The following is a 9774-nucleotide window of genomic DNA, read 5'->3' as shown; positions in this document are numbered from 1 at the left end:
TTATCTTGGTAATTGTTGTTGGCACATTGGATTCTAGATGGAGATGGGCTATATGGTGGTCTCCTGCTGGTGCTTGGTGGAGTTTGATCCTCTGGTGATAGTGAGTCAGACAGTATCTTCCACAGGGTCAGGTTCCCTGCAGTATATTCTTGGAGTATTTCCTTGTCCTGGAAGACCCGTATCTCCACATCTATCTTAATGGACAGTTTGGAAGGGTAAAGAATTCTTGGGGAGGTGTTCTTTTCTTTCAGTTTGGAAGATGTTGCTCCACTCTCTTGTCCTCTTCATGGTGTCTGCTGATAGGTCTGAGCATATTCTTCCCTGAGCTCCTTTGTATGTGACTGTCTTCCTTTCTCTTACTGCTCTTAAATTTTTCTCTTTTTCTTTGAAGTTGAATTGTTTTACTATTAAATGTCTTGGTGAGTTCCTTCTTGGGGTTTAGTCTAGCTGGTGTCCTTTTTGCTTCCTGTATGAGGGCCTGGTTCTCACTCATTAAGGTGAGAAGGTTTTTTCCAGAAATTCCTTCACTATCTTTGCTGTCAATTTGTGTGCTGTGTCCTGCTCTGGTAGACCAATTATTCAAATATTATACCTTTTTTTAGCATCTGTTATTGATCTCAGGTTATCTTCTGCTTCTTTAATTTTCCTATCTGACTGTCTTTCTTGCTTGCTGAGGTCTGTTAGTGTGTCTTTGATATCACTGATACCGTTTTCTGCCTCCTCAAGCTTAATCTACCTTCATTTTCTTTTGTAATAAATTTTGCAGCTGTACACCCACTTAGATTTATTTATCCATTAACAATTGAAGCATTAAACAACGACAATCTTTACTCTCACTCCTAAATAATGTTATATTCATTATTTTTCAAATTGCCTTGCTTTCTCATGGAGAAAAAAGAGCCCAAGTATAAGCGTTTGATACTTTCTACTTGCTAGTTTTGCAACACAATTTTAATATAAAAATGTTTTGGAAACTGGACAGTTTCTATGATGGCCAGAGAGAGCTCAATAAGAGAGATGATCATGTAGCTAGTCTTGAAAGTTAAGAGCTATTATCGTTCATCCATTGTTCAATCTTTTTTAATAACTGGTTTATATTATTCTCTAGATCTTTGTGGGGGGGGTGCGTTGCTAGGTAGTTCATGTACTATCCTACTTCCTTGTAGGATGCCCTGGATTCTTCACACAGAACTTGAAATCTTTCTTTCTTTTTTGTAAAGTCATTTTATTAGGGGCTCATGCAATTCTTATCACAATCCATACATACATTCATGTGTCAAGCACATTTGTACATTTGTTGCTATAATCGTTCTCAAAACATTTTCTTTGTACTTAAGCCCTTGGTATCAGCTCCTCATTTTTTCCATTCCCTCCCCCAACCTCCCTCACGAATCCTTGATAATTTATAAATTATCATTATTTTTTCATGTCTTTCACACTGAATATTGTCTTCTAGTTTCTACTTGTTCTAACCCCTGTTTAAAGTCTTTTGTACAGTATACTGTTATATGTTCTCAGCACATAAACTATCTGAAACCAGGGTTCAGGGAAGAAATTAGAACCATGGCAATCAATAATAACTCCATCTTCTTTATTTGGTTTTCTAACTCATTCTCTACTCTATCTTCATCTAAAATGAAACTCTTACTCTTCATCATCGCCATGATATAACTGCCCTTCTTAATAGCTAAATCACCCACATTAATGTATTTCAGTGCTGATCTTGATGCAAGTTCTTTGCCTAGTGTAGTTTTTCCAACCTCTGGTGTACTGGTGAGCAAGATGTGCAAATTCAATATGGTCCTAACCACAATGGTTTGTAAGATCCATCTTTATATCTAGAGTGAATAGCATATTGTGCATATACACAGATAGAATAAAGTTATCTTCCATCAGGAGTGTTGTGTGCCAGGTTTTAGCCATAACAGCCTTCGTATCATAAATCAGGTCAAAATCAGGGTGTAGCTAGACTAGATGCCAACAATAATCCTATGTTAGACTGTTTAACTATGGAGTTTATGTGATTCAAAGATTGATGTATATTTCTTTTATTTAACAAATAAACAAACACCTTTGGGGGACATAGCATTGTATTGTTCTGTTATTGCTTGAGTTGGAGCTGACTCAAAAACAACAACTTGGCATTGGTCTAGGCATGAGGATGCAGCAGTGACAGAACAAGCAAAAGATCAAAGCAAACAAATGCTTTCCTTCTAGTCAGAGAATGTAGACCATTTTAAAAAGCCAAACTCACCACCACCCAGTTAGTGTTGACTCATACAACCCCTAAAGGACAAAGTAGAACTGCCCCTGTGGGTTTCCAAGGCTATAAATCTTTATGGGAGCAGAAAATCTCATTGGTCTCTCTTGAAGTAGCTGGTGGAATTGAACTGCTGACTTTGTGGTCAGCTCCTCCCCAAGGCAGACAATAAATGATGTAAATAAATGTCAGGTTCTGTGTGAAATGGCTGGAAGCATAAAGGGCTGAAAGAACAAAAGGGCCCACCTTTAAAGATGTATATCAAGGAAGACCTCACTGTGAATGTGATACTGAGTAAAATGTGAATGAACAAATAAGTAAAGCAAGTTATGTGGATATTTTAAGAAAAAGCATTTGGAGAAGAATAAAACTATTTCAAACTATATAGAATAGTCCCTGGCACATTGTAGTTGCTCAATTTAAAAACACACCATAAAAGAGTCCCTGACATCAAATCAATGCCAACTCATAGCTCCTGTATAGGACAGAATAGAATTGCTCTTGTGGGTTTCCAAGACTGTAATTCTTGAAGGAAGTAGAAAGTCTCCTTATTCTCCCTAGGAATAGTTAGTGGTTTCAAAGTGCTGACCTTCTGGTCAGCAGGCCAATGTCTAACCACTATGCCACCCAGGGCTTCCTAGGTGCTAAATAATGTTTATTAAAGAATCAGGAAAATGTGGTTGGGCTAAGAAAAATTATTTTGAGGGCAGGGCATGGTGACTCAGAGAGGGGAATTATCATTTTCCTTTCAGTGATGAGGATCCTTACCAAAGGATGGGGGGAGAGGGGCAGAGGCATCTGCTAGAGGGGTGACATTGTTCAGTAGCAGGGTACCACGCGACCCAAGGATGCTGTTGCACTAGCTTAGGAGAGAAACCCTGAGCTCTTAGTCCTGTTCTGCGCAATCAGCATGACTTTGTCTTTGTTCTCTCCAGTTTGGATTCAACGATGACATGCTTTACCTGCACCCACTGCCTGCACCCCCTCCCCCCCACCCCGCCACTTGGAGGGATCTCCCAGAGTGAGAAATAAGGGTCACTCATAGCCAATGTGCTCTCATTCCTGTTTTCATTTAGTTTCGACTCCAGTGGCAGGTACTCAACTCCTCTCATTGTATGTAAGTGATTCCACAAGGTCCACAATACCATCACCATCTTTTCATAATGCCAGTTGGTGTAAGTGCAGTCATTGACACCAGCAGAACACATACAGCACCTATTTTCTTTTCATAATACCAAGTGAAAATCACTGAATGATTCTACAGTCAGTAAGTGAATTGGGATTCAGAGGTGGAGGAAGTTTTTCATGACGATCTAAAGGCTCTCCTTTTGTATTTCACAAATGAGAGAACACAATTCTGAAAGAGAAAACTCAATATGTTACCATAGGGCAATAAATTTCCTCTACTTACATTTCCCAAGTTACAGTTCATTTTCATTGGTTCATAATAGGAGCAAGCAGTCAAGTCTGTAAAATTTAGTAGTGTGAACTGTGCCAAGCTAAAAGTAGATTGGAAAGAATTTTCTAGTATATACAACTATAATCATTTGAGAGAATGTAATGAGGTATGGGTTAGTCTCTCATTTATTCCTGCTTCTTACTATGACTCTTTTCTGTTCTGGAGATATTCATTCTTTCACTCACTCAGAACAGATCTCAGCAGCTAAAACTCTAAGTGGGTGAGGGAGACATTGGATTGAGTAAGATATGATAAAATAATAATAAATTATAAATTATCAGGGGTTCGGGGGGAGGGGGAAGGGGCAAGGGAGGGGGAAAATGAGCTGACACCAGGGGCTCAAGTGGAAAGCGGGTGTCGTAGAATGGTGAAGTCAACATATGTACTAAAGTGCTGGACACAGATGACATATGTGCAGATTGTGATGAGTTGTATGAGCCCCTAATAAAATGATTATTTTCTTTTTAATAAAAGCACCTGTCACCAACTTTGTAGGAAAATTAAAACACAGATTGGTCAAGTAATTTGCTCAAGGTCGCATAGCCCAAACTAGAATTAAATCCCAGTCTGTAGAATACGTGTGTTGCTGTGTGGCAAACAGTTAAGCACTCAAGTTTACTGTGTGAAAGGTTGGCAGCTTGAACTCCCCCAGAGATGCTTCGGAAGACAAACCTGAAGGTCTGTTTCTAGAAGGTCACAGCCTTGAGATCCCATTGGCATATAGTTTTACTTGGCACACCTGAGGTTGCTGGAAGTAAGAGTCAGCTGGATGGCAGGTAACAATAGGATGCAAAAGCATCAGATTTTAACTCCTCTCTTTGCCACACGCTCAAGTGTTCTTGTTAGGAGAGTAAGAGCAGACAGAGGGCTGGTAGTATTAGCCTCAGAGTGTTAGACAACTTCTCAGTGTGCCTGTGACAATTGTTTTTCTCCAATTCACCTACTAATGGAAGGGACTCTGTATGGGTTTGAGAGCACCCAGTTAAATACCTCCTTTTTCACCATCCCTTGCAGCTAGAACTGGCCATGTGAAGCATTGTTGAAAATATATGAATAATATTGTGCTCGAGGGTTCTAGGACAAGTTTTGTTTTTTCTAATAATCGTGCCCAGAACCCTTCCTTCGTCTTTCTTTCTGCTTTGTAAGTTGTAGAGATGGCTAGAACTACAGCTAGCTATTATCTTATAATCATAATGGAGACTCTTGAGAGAGAGAGAGAGAGAGAGAGGGGGGGGGGGCGCCTTGGCAATAAAAATGACCTGCTGTGCCCACACAAGATTCCCTACTCCCAGACATGTTGTGAAAGGGAAACAGGTCTTGATTAATTTGGGCTATTGTTGGCTGTGTGCTCTCTTGCTTGCAAGTCCACAGAGTGGTAACTGGCATGAGCTCTTACTGACCAGTTTATCTCTGAGTCAGTGCTCCTCCATCTGGTCTACTCTTCTAATCCAAACACTTAACCTTCAACCAAAGGTTTGAATGTTGGACAGGTTGTAGAATCAAGTTTCACCTTAGCACTTTGAAACCAGCTATGTCTACACTCTACCTAAATGCATACATCTCCTTTCTACCCTTTTCTCACTCTTATCATCTACATAGACACTTCTTTCCCACTAAATCTTATATTCCTGCAACAACAGGCAAGTACTCTGAATAGCCTAGTAATTGATAAATACTTAATTAAATAAAATACATATAAATTCACAAACATTTCTAATAGCTAGGAAGGTCTCTGTATTGCTCAGTGCTTCTTTAATTAGATACTTTTATCAACTTCAGTTTTGCTATCTGACCTTGATTTAACATCCTGATATTGTTTTTCCTCCTTCCTCACCCATTAGATTCCAGGTTCTTCCTGGAAGTGGATTTCCTGTTATCTTTAGGGAATCTTTGGATGGAAATAGTTTTTTAAAATCTCTTGCTGAGTCATTGTTTTGTCATTGACTCATATTTTGAATTTCAACCTTGTGTGCCACATAATTTTCACTCGGGTTATTTGCTATTCTCTCCATCTATGGCATGGGTCCTTTGTTTTCAGGATATGGTGTTACTTATGTTCATGTTTGGTGCCTGATTAATAGTAGATAGTTAATGCTTGATGAGTACATCAATGGCTTGGTCAATACACATTGACCTTCTCAAGCCTCAGCTTTACTCATTGGACTCTTGTCTTGGATAGCTTCCCTTTGCTCTTTCTCCACACTCTCGGTCCCCCATCCCTGGGATCTCTACCCTTTGTGTCTGAGCTGTCTACATCAGTGCACTCTCGTGACATTTGTCTACTTGCTTTGGTCAAAGATAAGTCTTAACTGGAGATCTAAGAAAGGGAAGAGAGGGAAACCAGAGTCAATATTCATCTACTGTTTGCCACCTTCAAGTTTTCCTCCTGTGCTAGCACTGTCCTTTGGGTTTAGGTGAATGCACCTTTCAAGGTGGCTTTCTCCATCTGACATTTACTCTCCATTCTAATAACCACGTCTTACCTTATTACTTTGGAATGAAAAAATAAATGTTATTGAGGAAATTACAACTCATGGAGACCCCTCATGCAGCAGAGAAGACTTGGACCCCACAGGGTTTTCACTGGCTAGAGTTTAAGGAGTAAGTCACAAGGCCTATCTTCCAGGGAGCCTCTTGTAGACATGGACCTCAAACGTTTTTGTTATCAACCATGCATGCTGTTTATACCACCCAGGTCCTCCTTCTTTGGGATAAGTTGTAGTCAATTCTACTTACACTAGCTAGGTTAATTACATGATCCTTCGTGGCTACTCTTTATGCTGCCCTCACCTGTGTGAATAGACACATTGTTGTCAAATCATCTTCAAGTTATCCACATTTTAATGTGCCACCTGTTTACTGCTGGAACACTGACTCATGTAACAACTATAAAAATGTTGGAAAACCTTACCTATCTTTCAATATTTACCAGCAACTGGGTTTTTGCAATACATGCTGTTTTTACTCAAATACACCATTTTCAGTATTTGCTAAGTATAATAGGTTTCATTGAGAAGTTCTAACACTTACATCCTCCCTCATCACCCTTGATAGCAGTGCAGACAGATTCTGAGCCAATCCATGTGTGTCTGTAAAATGTCCTAGTACAGACAGGATTCCTTCAAATAATTTTACACTAGCTAAATATTTCAGAGAATGTACAAATATACATATAAAACACATTCCATTTGGTTTTGATGTACATAATACATTTTGTCCTATGGGCATATTAGCCTTAATTTATTACTTATGCTATTTGAATAGCTAGAATGTTTACATTTTAGACCATTCTTTTCAGCCACAAAAACATTTATGAAAGTTTGAAGATAAAAGGTGTAGTTCTTGAAACATATTTTTTAAAAAACCCATTAGAGAACTGGCAACTAGGATAGAATTCCAGAAGATATTTTACCTGTTATTTTTAATAGCTCTTTGTTATTGTGGCACCACAGTTTGGGATTGTAAATTATCCACATTTTTGTATTTGCATTGGAAGGGATTTGCTCTGGGATTCAGAGACTCTCACCACTTAATCTTACTCCTTGGCTGCTTGTAGGTGGTAACTTTTCTTATTCTGCATCATGCTGTTCTCACTTGTGAAATGAAAGGGTTGAACTAAGAGATATCCATAGTTATTTTCCCAAATATATCACTCTCCTTTAATTCAGGTGTCATTAAGAAAAAAGAGAAGATATATGAGAGATGTATTTCCAACATCCTGTGACAATTTCTCATACCCTCAGGGTTGTTTCTCTGGGAAAGCCATGAGATCTCTAACACTACACAGAGATAAGCAGGTTAGGGAGTGGTCTTACAGACAAAGAGGATTTTCTTTTTAAATTGTTTTTTTTTGGTTGTTAGTGTAAGATATGAAAACAATAATAATTTATAATTTATCAAGGGGTCATGAGCGGGGAGGGAGGGAAAAGAGGAGTTAATGCCAAGGGTTCAAAAAGAAAGTAAATGTTTAGAAAATGATAATGGCAACATATGCTTAATACAATTGATGTATGGAATGTTATAAGAGCTGTAAGAGCCCCCAATAAAATGATTGGGGGAAAAGAGAAGACAACTGTCTTTCTACTTACAATTGTATTAAATACAACCCCAAATGGTTTGAAATCCTATAAATATTATTTTCCAAGTAAGAAAGCTTCACCACTACCTCTTAACATTACTTTTCCTTCTTTTTCTATTATCATCATATCTAATTTAATTTTGTTCACATATATTTTTGAACAACCTCTTTGTTAAGTCTCAACCTCTAATACTCCCTCCATCATGCTCCCTTTGGGAATGAGACCACTCCCCATCCTGCTTCGCAATATTGTAGCACCTGGGATCCCCTGTCTGAACCCATCTATGATCCTTGTAATTGTAATCTGGTTGCTAAAAGTCAGTTAATTGTTCAATAAGGGACCATAGTGGATTTGGGATTTGAGAATACAGATGTAACAGCTTAGACTGTTGACACTTGTATATCTGCCTGATACCAGTATCTGATTATGAATCTGTAGTTTAAAATCAATTTAAGAGTTTTAGTTTGAACCATGGTATGAGGAATCTGCAGAGAATTCCCATTTTCCTTTAGAATGCATCCGTAAAGGGGAAGATGGTGACAGAGTAACACATACCAGAGGGACTCCACAGAATTCAGCCCAGGAGAGTTGCTTAGAGAGAAACTCAACACTTCTGGAACTCAGGAGAAGCATCATAAAGATAAGTAGTCACAGACCCACAAGGTTTTGAGGGGCTGGTGGCTTTTGGCTTACCACAGTGGAGGCCAGCTAGGGCTTGACCTTAGCCCCACCACTGTCCCTGCCAGAGCTGGGACCATTTGGAGCCTGTAAGGGGACTTAATCTTAACACAGCCAGAGTTTGCCACCGTCTGCCTTGGGGCAGGGACTAAACTCTTACAGCTTCACGGGCAGGGATCGGAGTTCAGCTACATTGTTATTTTAGTTCCCTCTCTTCTCTATAACCCCCCCACAGTCTCTGCGGGCACCACAGGGGCTTTTTATCAACACAGCCACAGCTTGCCGCCACCTCAGGGCAGGGACTAAACACTTGCAGTACCACGGGTAGGGATTGGGACTTAGCTACATTGATACTTTTGCTTCCCTCTCTTCTCTATATCCCCGCAGAGTCTCAGCGGGCTTACTTTTTTTCTTTTTTTTTTTTTTTCATTTTCTTTGTCTCTTTCCTGTTCCCTCACACTCCACTGCTGACCTTCAGACCACTCCCCTTAGCCTAGGGCATTTACACTTGTGCCACACCCAGGTTGGTGAGCTCCACCCTGTGCAGCTAACCGGAGGCTGGGGAAAGTCCTGCCAATCTCCACCAAGGGATACTCTGCCCAACTTCTTACCTGGGAATTCCTACCTGTCCTGTGTGCTTGGGGGCCTAAGGCAGCTCAGCCAACAAACGCCAATGTTCCAAGCTGCTGCAGGAACCTCTGCTCAACCTCCACAACACCAAATCAGGCAACCCACCAGCCTTCTGGGGCACTCCCCTGAGAGGGAAGCCACAGGAGGATAAAATGGTAGGTTAATTCCATAGTGAAATTATCTGCAGGCAGTTCGAAGAAGTATTCCTAAAAGTCTCCCAGAGAGAGCCAGCACTCTTTGACTCCCTGGAAAATGGTACCTGGCTCTTCTAAAACAATGCAATGCAAACAGCCATCAGCCCCAACGACCTTAATGAAAAAAACTGGAGAAACGAAAAGCAATGGCAGAAGATGTCCCGAACATAATGACATGCATAGAAGAAGCAGACATTGAGCTGCCACGGAAAGAAATTTTCAGAATGCTGCTTGGAGTCATACAGGATATGAGGGAAACAATACGGGAAAAGGATGAAATGATAGAGGACATAAAGGCCATACACCAAAGGGAAATACAAGAGCTTAGGGAGGAGAAAACAAAAACCAGTAGCAGAAACACAGACCTCAAAAATCAACTGGAGGAAGCAGAGAACCGCATCAGTGACTTGGAGGACAGACAAAGAGACTTTAACAAATGCGAACAACAATCTAATAAGATCATCAGAGAAGCTG

At 40.0% G+C, this 9774-nt stretch overlaps 1 pseudogene; it reads right to left on the bottom strand.

Annotated features, from left to right (window-relative positions):
• Positions 1–1042: 1042 nt before the first annotated feature.
• Positions 1043–9774, bottom strand: part of LOC101659469 — a 58383-nt pseudogene continuing 49651 nt past the window's right edge.

Source organism: Echinops telfairi, unplaced genomic scaffold (assembly GCF_000313985.2).
Source record: "Echinops telfairi isolate 266 unplaced genomic scaffold, ASM31398v2 ScPeMD7_21;HRSCAF=78, whole genome shotgun sequence".
In the NCBI taxonomy this organism is placed as follows: domain Eukaryota; kingdom Metazoa; phylum Chordata; class Mammalia; order Afrosoricida; family Tenrecidae; genus Echinops; species Echinops telfairi.
This window is presented reverse-complemented; position numbering and strand designations above follow the sequence as displayed.